Here is a 10,410-nt window from a genome sequence, read left to right on the forward strand (position 1 = left end):
CGGGGGGGGGGCTACAAGGGTGGCTTTTGTGAGAAGCTGCTAGAAGCTTCCCCCATGTCCGATAGACCCAATGCCAGCTGGCTCCAAGACGGACCCGCTGCTGGCCACGGCCAAGCCAATCAGCAACAGTGGTAGTGCCTCTGTGATAATATATTTAAGAAGGGGAAAAAGTTGCTGTGCGACAGCAACTGCAGCCAGAGAGACGAGTGAGAACATGTGAGAGAAACAACTCTGCAGACAAAAAGGTCAGTGAAGAAGGAGGGAGAGGAGGTGCTCCAGGCACCAGAGCAGAGATTCCCCTGCAGCCCATGGAGAAGACCATGGTGATGTTACTGATTTGTCATTAATTTGTTATTAGTTAGAATTAATCATATTTAGTTTTAATATTTTAGCAAAATCACATGTATGTTGTATTTTATATATTTAACCACCAACCAGTGTCTGCTGTGAAATCCCCTGTATAGCCCCGTATCAAGGCCGGAGAAATTGGCTAAAATCGTCTAGTAGGAACATTTAGAACTTAGAGAACAGGATAAAGAAATACTTGACAACGGGGTGGTGTAAGAGTCGTTCAGTACGTTATCTGACAACGGCCTGTTTGGAACGCAGCGGCCGATCCCTAAGCATAGAATGTGCGGTACAAGGCTCCTGGAAGGTACCTGGCTAGAGCCGTTAGAGATAACCACATAGCTACTGTCAAAAAGGATGGATTGCACCTGTTGCCATAACATTCATGAAGAAATCATGAACTCTAGACGAACTTTGCTTCATTATAATACCAAAACACACCTCCCGGTCAAAAGCTACCCGCCTCCAAGACTTACCACGCCTCGGAGAGACTTTCACTACACCTGCGTAAAAGATATTCACATATGCTAATGATTTCCCAAAAATCTAATGATTTCCCAAAAATCTAATGAATATGCATAACTTTTCTTGGAAATCTAATGAATATGTATCAATAAGTCTTAATATAAGGTGTATTGTTTTGAAGACAGGTGTGCGTGGTTCGTGAGAGGACTCGCCCGCGCACCCGGCCGTCAATAAAGAAGTGTCTGCTTATCTACACTAAATTGGTGTTGATAAGTTCTTCATTCCGAGCTTTTCGGTAACAGTGAGGCAAGCTGTCCCCCTGCAGCCCATGGAGGTCCATGGTGGAGCAGCCTGTGGAGGACCCCATGCCAGAGGAAGTGGATGCCCAAAGGAGGCTGTGACCACGTAGGAAGCCTGCCCTGGAGCAGGCTCCTGGCAGGACCTGTGGACCCATGCAGAGAGGAGCCAACACTGGAGCAGGTTTTCTGGCAGGACCTATGACCCCGTGGGGGACCCACGCTGGAGCAGTCTGTTCCTGAAGGACTGCACCCCATGGAAGGGACCATGCTGGAGCAGTTCGTGAAGAACTGCAGCCTGTGGGAAGGACTCACGTTGGAGAAGTTCGTGAAGGACTGCCTCCCGTGGGAGGGACCCCACGCTGGAGCAGGGGAAGAGTGTGAGGAGTCCTCCCCCTGAGGAGAAAGGAGTGGCAGAAACAACGTGTGATGAACTGACCACAACCCCCATTCCCCATCCCCCTGGGCCGCTTCTGGGGAGGAGGTAGAGAAAATCATGAGTGAAGTTGTGCCCGGGAAGAAGGGAGGTGTGGGGGGAAGGTGTTTTAAGATTTGGTTTTATTTCTCATTACCCTACTCTGATTTGATTGGTAATAAAATAAATTAATTTTCCCCAAGTCGAGTCTGTTTTGCCCGTGACAGTAATTGGTGAATGATTGCTCCCTGTCCTTATCTCGACCCACGAGCCTTTTGTTATATTTTCTCTCCCCTGTCCAGCTGAGGAGGGGGAGTGATAGAACGGCTTTGGTGGGCACCTGGCGTCCAGCCAGGGTCAATCCACCACAACGAGGCAGAAACCACCTAGTCCCTGTCCCTGAGTTGCAAGATATGCAGAATGATTAAGGCCATCAGCCAAGTGAGTGAATTGTTACCTGGTTGTGCCGATGCTGAGAAACTGGAGCCTACAGTCAGGAATTAAAAGGTAAGGAAGCCCAGAATCTGGGATCCCTAGCTAGGGAGTGGGGAATTGACAAAGGGATCAGAAATGGGACAACAATCCATGGCCTCTGAAGGCGACTCCTGTCAAGTGTGAAGGTGAGGTATCTCCTCAAGGAAGATCTTGTAAGCTACTGAGTCAAGTGGACCAGTATCTGAGGGAATTAGCAGTGGTGGAGGTGATATACAGCAGCCTGAACAACAGCCAGGTCTCCAAAGATCTGGAGGAAGTCCATAGCACACTGTCCATGTGGCATAAATTTGTATGGAACACACCAACATCGTATGCCAGTACCCTGCTGATAATGGACTGCACAGACATCAAGGCACTGGCTGTGGATAGACTGGCTGGCCAGCTCTGATGATTTGAAGAGAGTATCTCTACCTCCCTGACTCTACAGGCCTGCATCTGCTGTGAAGAAACTGTAACAACAGGTCCAGCAACTCAAAGAAAATACCTCTTCCTCCTTGCCCCTATAGGTCAGTGTCACAACTATTAAGAGTGCATATGAAACCAGCCTTTCTCTGCTCAAGGGAAAGGGAACCATGGGCACATGCCATGTGCCACCCTGTGGTTCTACCTGCACTACAGGGAGGATATGAGGAAGTGGGATGGTGCACCTACCTCAGACCTAGAAGCCCATGTATGTGAATTGTGAGGAAAAACAGCAGCCAAAAAGGGTCCATCCAGGAAGATGACTGCTCTGGTTGCTGTTGAGCAATTCTCCAGACACAGCAGAATAGCTGAGGCCACTTCTGATACTGATGAAGGAACTTCTTGTTTGAAATTACAGAAGTCAGGTAATGAATGCTCTGACCAGGACTAGGGAGGCCCTGCCTCTGGCCAGGAGGAGAAAAGGGACAACTGGATTTACTGGAATGTATAGATTTGATGGCCTGGTACATCGGACTCAGGATTATAAGGCTCTGGTGGACACTTGTGCAGTGTACGCTAATGCCATCAGGGTACAAGGGGCAGAACCCATCTGGATTTCTGGAGTGACAGGGGGATCCCAACAGTTGTCTGTGTTGGAGGCTGAGGTGAGCCTAACTGGGAATGAGTGGCAGAAGCATTCTATTGTGACTGGCCTGGAGGCCCCATTTGTCCTTGGCATAGACTACCTCAGGGGAGGGTACTTCAAGGACCTGAAAGGGTACCGGTGGGCCTTTGGTGTAACCAACATGGATATAGAAAAGATTAAACAGCTGTCTACCTTGCTGGGCCTCTCAGAGGGTCCTTCTGTTGTGGTGTTGCTGTATATCAAATAACAGCAGGTGCCAATTGCTACCATGATGGTGCACTGACAGTGATATCACACCAACCAAGACTCCCTGATTCCCATCCATAAGCTGATTTGGAGACTGGAGAGCCAAGGGTTGATCAGCAAGACTCGCTCACCCTTTAATAGTCCCATATGGCCAGTGAAAAAGTCTGATGGAGGGTGGAGGTTAACAGTGGACTACCGTGGCCTAAACAAAGTGTCGTGGTTTAACCCCAACCAGCAACTAAGCACCACGCAGCCACTCACTCACTCCCCCACCACCCAGTGGGATGGGGGAGAAAATTGGGAAAAAGAAGCAAAACCCATGGGTTGAGATAAGAACGGTTTAATAGAACAGAAAAGAAGAAACTAATAATGATAATGATAACACTAATAAAATGACAACAGCAATAATGAAAGGACTGGAATGTACAAATGATGCGCAGTGCAATTGCTCACCACCCGCCAACCGGCACCCAGCTAGTCCCCCAGCGGCGATTCCCCGCCCCCCCCTCCCCAGTTCCTATACTAGATGGGACGTCACATGGTATGGAATACCCTGTTGGCCACTTTGGGTCAGGTGCCCTGGCTGTGTCCTGTGCCAGCTTCTTGTGCCCCTCCAGCTTTCTCGCTGGCTGGGCATGAGAAGCTGAAAAATCCTTGACATTAGTCTAAACACTACTTAGCAACAACTGAAAACATCAGTGTTATCAACATTCTTCACATACTGAACTCAAAACATAGCACCGTACCAGCTACTAGGAAGACAGTTAACTCTATCCCAGCTGAAACTAGGACAAAGTCACACTATTGCTGAGTGCTGCCATACTGGACATGCTAGAACTCTGACATGAACTAGCGTTGAAGGCTGCCAAGTGGTATGCCACAATTGCTATTGCCATTGTGTTTCTTTCGATTCCTTTGGCAGCAGAGTGCAGGCCACAGTTTGCTTTCACTTGGAGGGGTATCCAATACACCTGGAACTGACTGCCCCAGGGGTGGAAGCACAGCCGTTCTGTTTGTCATGGACTGATCAAAACTGCACTGGAACAGGGCGAAGCCCCTGAACACCTGCAATACACCAATGACAACATTGTGTGGGGCAACACAGCCCGAATGTTAGCATGAGTAGCTTCTGTAAGGGAATCTGCTGGAGTGGCCTGTGCTGCACACTGGTGAATGTTATAACAGAGATAACATTCCAGCCTTTCATGAGAAGATATATGGTTTTGTTTGTTACAGAAAATAAAAGGCACCATGGCATGTGAGAGGGGAAGAACCTCTCCATAGATGGGATCTATACAGTGTACCGTGGGAAAATCAATCTGGGGTCTGTCTGATGACGCACAAAAGTAGAGTTCTATACCAGCCAAAACCAGTACACATGCCGTGGGAAAATCCATCCAGAGTCTGTCTGATGCTGCACAAAAGCGAGGTTCCCAGCATCTGAAGGGACGTAAGATTTACACACTATCTATATTCCTCTTTTTATTCTATCTTAATAAAACTTCTATATTCTCACAACATTTGTTGTCAGACCTTTTTATTGAGATTCAGAAAGAACCCTGCATCGTCCCTCTCTTTCTCACCTTACCCCCTCACCCCCGCCAGTGCAGAACAGAGCACAAAGCATGTCCTTTTCAAAAGCTTCCTGATGACTTTGGGAGCAGATGCATCAGGGACTTAAGTCAGTGTTTTTTCTTGTAAGAGTGAGGCAGATGATAGACTGGGGCTGTAGCTTTGTTTCCTTACTCCTTTTGTTCCCTCTACAGACAGACTTCACAGAACCTGTGGTGCTGGTGGAATAATCTATGCACTATACACAGTGAGACTCACTGTACAGGCCAGAATTTCAAATGGATCAAACTGGCATCTTTCAATATCACTACAAGACATTCAAGTGATTTGTCGTGGTTTAACCCCAGCCAGCAACTAAGCACCACGCAGCCGCTCACTCACTCCCCCACCACCCAGTGGGATGGGGGAGAAAATCGGGAAAAAGAAGCAAAACCCACGGGTTGAGATAAGAACAGTTTAATAGAACAGAAAAGAAGAAACGGATAATGATAATGATAACACTAATAAAATGACAACAGCAATAATGAAAGGACTGGAATGTACAAATGATGCGCAGTGCAATTGCTCACCACCCGCCGACCGGCACCCAGCTAGTCCCCCGAGCGGCGATTCCCCGCCCCCACTTCCCAGTTCCTATACTAGATGGGACGTCATATGGTATGGAATACCCTGTTGGCCAGTTTGGGTCAGCTGCCCTGGCTGTGTCCTGTGCCAGCTTCTTGTGCCCCTCCAGCTTTCTCGCTGGCTGGGCATGAGAAGCTGAAAAATCCTTGACATTAGTCTAAACACTACTAGCAGCAACTGAAAACATCAGTGTTATCAACATTCTTCTCATACTGAACTCAAAACATAGCACTGTACCAGCTACTAGGAAGACAGTTAACTCTATCCCAGCTGAAACTAGGACATGATTTCAACAGTTTTCAGCTATTGATCATCATTTGTTTTACAAGGGTAGAGAAGCACTATCCTCCCTCTTTCATGGAGAGGAAAATGAGGTGCACAGTTTTGAGCAACAGAGCCCCAGTTCCTGGACATAGAGGACGAAGTCTTTGCTAGCAGTCATCTGTCAGCACACAATGAAGAACAGTTCCTCCTAGCAGCCCTGGTTCACCAAGGCAGTAAAGTATGCCATAAGCACCCCAAGGAACTTCGTCCCTTAGCACAAGCTGAAGGCTATGGACCAGTCATCATCTTGAAAGTAGCGTTATTCTAAATTGCCCCATGCAACAGGTTGAACCAAGGAGGAAATTCCATTTTCCTTTGTATTAATGAGATGTTACCAGAGTCTACAGGGCTTTGGGGATATTAATAACAGTAAAATTAAAGACTGCAGTGTTATAGTCTGGTGAACAACAAACACTAATTTAAGTATCTCAGATGACTGGTGTTTTAAAACCCAAGGCAATCCAGGGGATTTAGATGCTTATTTTGCAGTAAGATAAATGGGGAAGAAACATGTAATTCCGACTGACCTGCTCTATATCTCAGCCACTCCCCACACATACCTAGTATGATCCTGTAAACCCTGCCTCGTACCTCTGTTGAGTGTCAGTGTGTTGTGCTTGTATATTCTGCACAATGCCGTCACAGGACTATATCCTGATTTGCTGGCACTGCAGTGCCTCTTGGATAACACTTCACAGGTCATTTTTCTAGGAATAACAGCCAGTGAAAGGAGCACACTCAGTACAGATGTGTAGGGCCAGTAACCTCCTGCAGAAGAATGCTATTTATGGGAACTCCAAGTGTTATAAACTCTCATTTTGTAAATTTATGGATCATAGGATAATTCAGATTGGAAGGGATCTCAGGAGGTCTCTAGTCCAACTTTGTGTTCAAAGCAGGGTCAGCTATGAGGTCACAGCAGGTTGCTCAGGGTTTTGAAGGGGAACTTCAAATTGTAACTGCTCAGCAATGGTAATTCATGACCAAGGAATGATCTGGCAAGAAGGCCTAACTGCAGAATGGGTTAAGCTGGCTAATGAGATAAGAAATGCTGCAGTATTGTCTTGTAACAATCATGGAATGCCAGTGCTCAGAGCCACTTTTGGTAAACAGAATTGGCACTGGGGGATGAACCAAACACCGGATTAAGGCACTTGATGCCAAGGCTGCTATGATTGGTGCTGGTGCAAGCATATAGAATGAATTGGCTTGTGCTATATCTTTGCAGACTCCTTGTAGAACTGCTTATGGTGGTAGGACTCTGTCCAATGCATTGTTCATTAAATCTTTTTATATTTAAGCACAAACATGTGTTCAATTCGCCTCAAGGAGTACAATAAAAATTATCCAACAGTTTTATCTAGTCAGGGCTTGAAAAACCTCTAAGAATAGAGATTGTACAATCTCTCTCGGCAACCTGTTCCACTGTTCGACTGCTGTCATGATGACAAAGGGTTTTTTAAATCCAGTCTGAACATCTCTTGTTTCAACTTATACCTGTTGTCTCTCATCCTCCTTCCATGCACCACTGTGAAGAGCCTGGCTCCACCTTCTCGATGACCTCCTCATAGGTATTGGAAGGCTGCTATTAGGTCTCGCCAAAGCCTTCTGTTCTCCAGGCTGAACAAGCCCAGTTTCCTGAGCCTTTCCTAATAGGGCATCTTTAGAGGACAAAATGCTTGGTCGTCTTCTCTGAGAACTGCCTGACAGCTGAGCCCAGTACAACAGGGAAAGGAATCTGCTCCCAAACAGGGACTTTCTTCAAGTTTCAATTCCAGCAAGGGACTTACTGAGTCACTGTGACTGATCAACATGCTGGTACAGTGGAAGAAGGTTCAGAGGAGATGAGCAAGAATGATGAGCTCAGTGAAGAATGTAAGGAATGACCACCAATTATCCTGAAGAAAGCTGAACTGACATCAACACAAGGGGGACTGGAGAGTAACCTTTGGTTTAGCTATACTGCTGTAGCAGTGGGTTATCAGGTTGTGTAAACAGCCTTCCCTGAGACAATTAGTAGAAACTAATGTTTTACTGAACTAGCCAGACAAGTATGGGGGTGGGAGGGAAGAGTATATGTGGCTCAGCCCAACATAAAGTATAAAAATGGATGTTCTGGTTTTGACTGGGACAGAGTTCATTTTCTTCATAGTAGCTCGTATGTGGCTATGTTTTGGATTTGTGACCAAACCAGTGTTGATAACATACCAATGTTTTAGCTATTGCTGAACAGTGCTTAAAGAGTGTCAAGGCTGCCTTCTGTTTCTCATGCTGCCCCCACCAGTGAGTAGGCTAGTGGTGTACAAGAAGTTGGGAGGGGACACAGCTGGGACAGCTGACCCCAACTGACCAAAGGGATATTCCATACCATATGATGTCGTGCTCAGCAATAAAAGCTCAGGGAAAGGAGGGGGAAGGGGGGACACACACATTCGGAGTCATGGCGTTTGTCTTCCCAAGTAACTGTTACATATGCTGAGGCCCTGCTTTCCTGGAAAGTGGCTAAAGATCTGCCTGCAGCTGGGAAGTAGTGAATGAATTCTTTATTTTGCTTTGCTTGCATGTGCAGCTTTTGCTTTACCTATTAAACTTTTTATCTCAACCCATGAGTTTACTTGCTTTTGCCTTTCCAATTCTCTTCCCATGTCTTGCTAGAGGGAGTGAGCAAGCAACTGGGTGGAGGCTTACCTACCAGCCAGGGTCAACCGACCACAGTCCTTTTTGGCAGCCAACGTGGGTCACAAGTGGTTTGAGATAACAGATTTGATTGGAGTGTGCTAGACCAAATTTATAGCTGTTATAGCTGTTTAGCTACTAATTGGCAGGCTCCTGTGCTTACCATGGGGCTTGCTTTGCTGTATATTAGAGTCTAGTGATTGTTAGTAGCTGCTTTTTGCTTTTGCTGTTTGCTGTATTGCTTATCATCTTACTCTTGCTGTGCCTGGGAACATTTTGATAACAGCAATGGCCATGTGCCTGGGCTGGCAGAATGCCAGGGCATTGCTGTTCTTCATGTGCTGCTGTACTGGACAGGCTGGAACTCCAGTGTGAACTCAAGTTGAAGGGACTTCAGTCTGTGGATAAGCCAACGCCAGAGCAGGTTGCTACAACACAAGAGATAGATGGATTAGCTCAATTGGCTGAGCTCCAAGCAGTGGTGTTAGCTGCCAAACAGAGCACCAACACAATATATACCGATTCCTATGCAGTATGGGTTGGGGTCACTTAGTGGATCCCATACTGGATGGCTGAAAGATGGAAAAATAAGGGAAGGTGCTTGATCACCTGGGTAACAATTATCTTGTTTCTGAGCTACCTAATATCCAAAAGAAAGGAAGCATTTTTTGTGTGTGTTTTCTTTCAGGTTACCCTAACTGCAACATCAGTAACTGGAAACTCAGATTATCTTCCCTGGATTTTAGTCCTATCTTATTCAGCATACTGATTGTTTGGCAATTTGGCATGAAATAAACAATGCTGTGAGCAAGTTTCTTTCCTTCTGTCGTGGTTGAACCCCAGCCAGCAACTAAGCACCATGCAGCCGCTCACTCACTTCCCCCCCACCCAGTGGGATGGGGGAGAGAATCAGGAAAAGAAGTAAAACTCGTGCGTTGAGATAAGAATGGTTTAATAGAACAGAAAAGAAGAAACTAATAATGATAATGATAACACTAATAAAATGACAGCAGTACTAATAAAAGGATTGGAATGTACAAATGATGCACAGTGCAATTGCTCACCACCTGCTGACCAACGCCCAGTTAGTCCCTGAGCAGCGATTCCCCCCAGCCCCACTCCCCCAGTTTCTATACTAGGCATGATGTCACATGGTATGGAATACCCCGTTGGCCATTTTGGGTCAGCTGCCCTGGCTGTGTCCTGTGGGAACATATTTAGCTAACGGTCGCAAGAGCATTCCAGACGCTTTTAGAAGGCCTTGAAGAGAATAAACAAGAAGACAAAAAAAGAAAGATACCAATTAGAAGAACACAGGTCCGCATTCCAAGATAAAGGGAACTTGGCACAAAGAACCTCAATTCGGCAGTTTATCTTGACCAATTAGATTGAGACAAGTCTCGCATGTTTTAGTTGATATAACCAATTGTGTCCTATGTTTATGCGCGTGGACACTATATGCTTGCACGCAGCAACCAATCAGAGCTTTTAAGGAACTTAGAGAATAGTATAAGAATAATCAGCTATGACTAATAAACTGGCGACTTTGATCATCATATTGGTGTCCTGTCGTCCGTCCCCGCATGGAATTTCTCTACATCTGGTGACCCCGACGTGATCTGGTAAGGAACAAGAGGGGAACGCTAACAACTGAAAAGGCGGGGGAGATTGTCGCGGATGCCAGTGGGCTTATAAGAAAGCGCCGGGCTGCTCGAGAGAGGCAGGAATCGTAAGCTTACGTGATAAAAGGCGACATGGGTATCGCAGCATCTGCGAAGGAAAAGGCAGCCATAAAGACATTTATGAGGCTGGTTGAAAAAACAGAGACGGATATTAAAAAGGACCAGTTAGGCTGGTGTGCCCATAGAGGCAGGAAGACAGCGCTGTCGTTTTTTCGCCCA

Source organism: Aquila chrysaetos, chromosome W (genome assembly GCF_900496995.4).
Source record: "Aquila chrysaetos chrysaetos chromosome W, bAquChr1.4, whole genome shotgun sequence".
NCBI lineage: Eukaryota > Metazoa > Chordata > Aves > Accipitriformes > Accipitridae > Aquila > Aquila chrysaetos.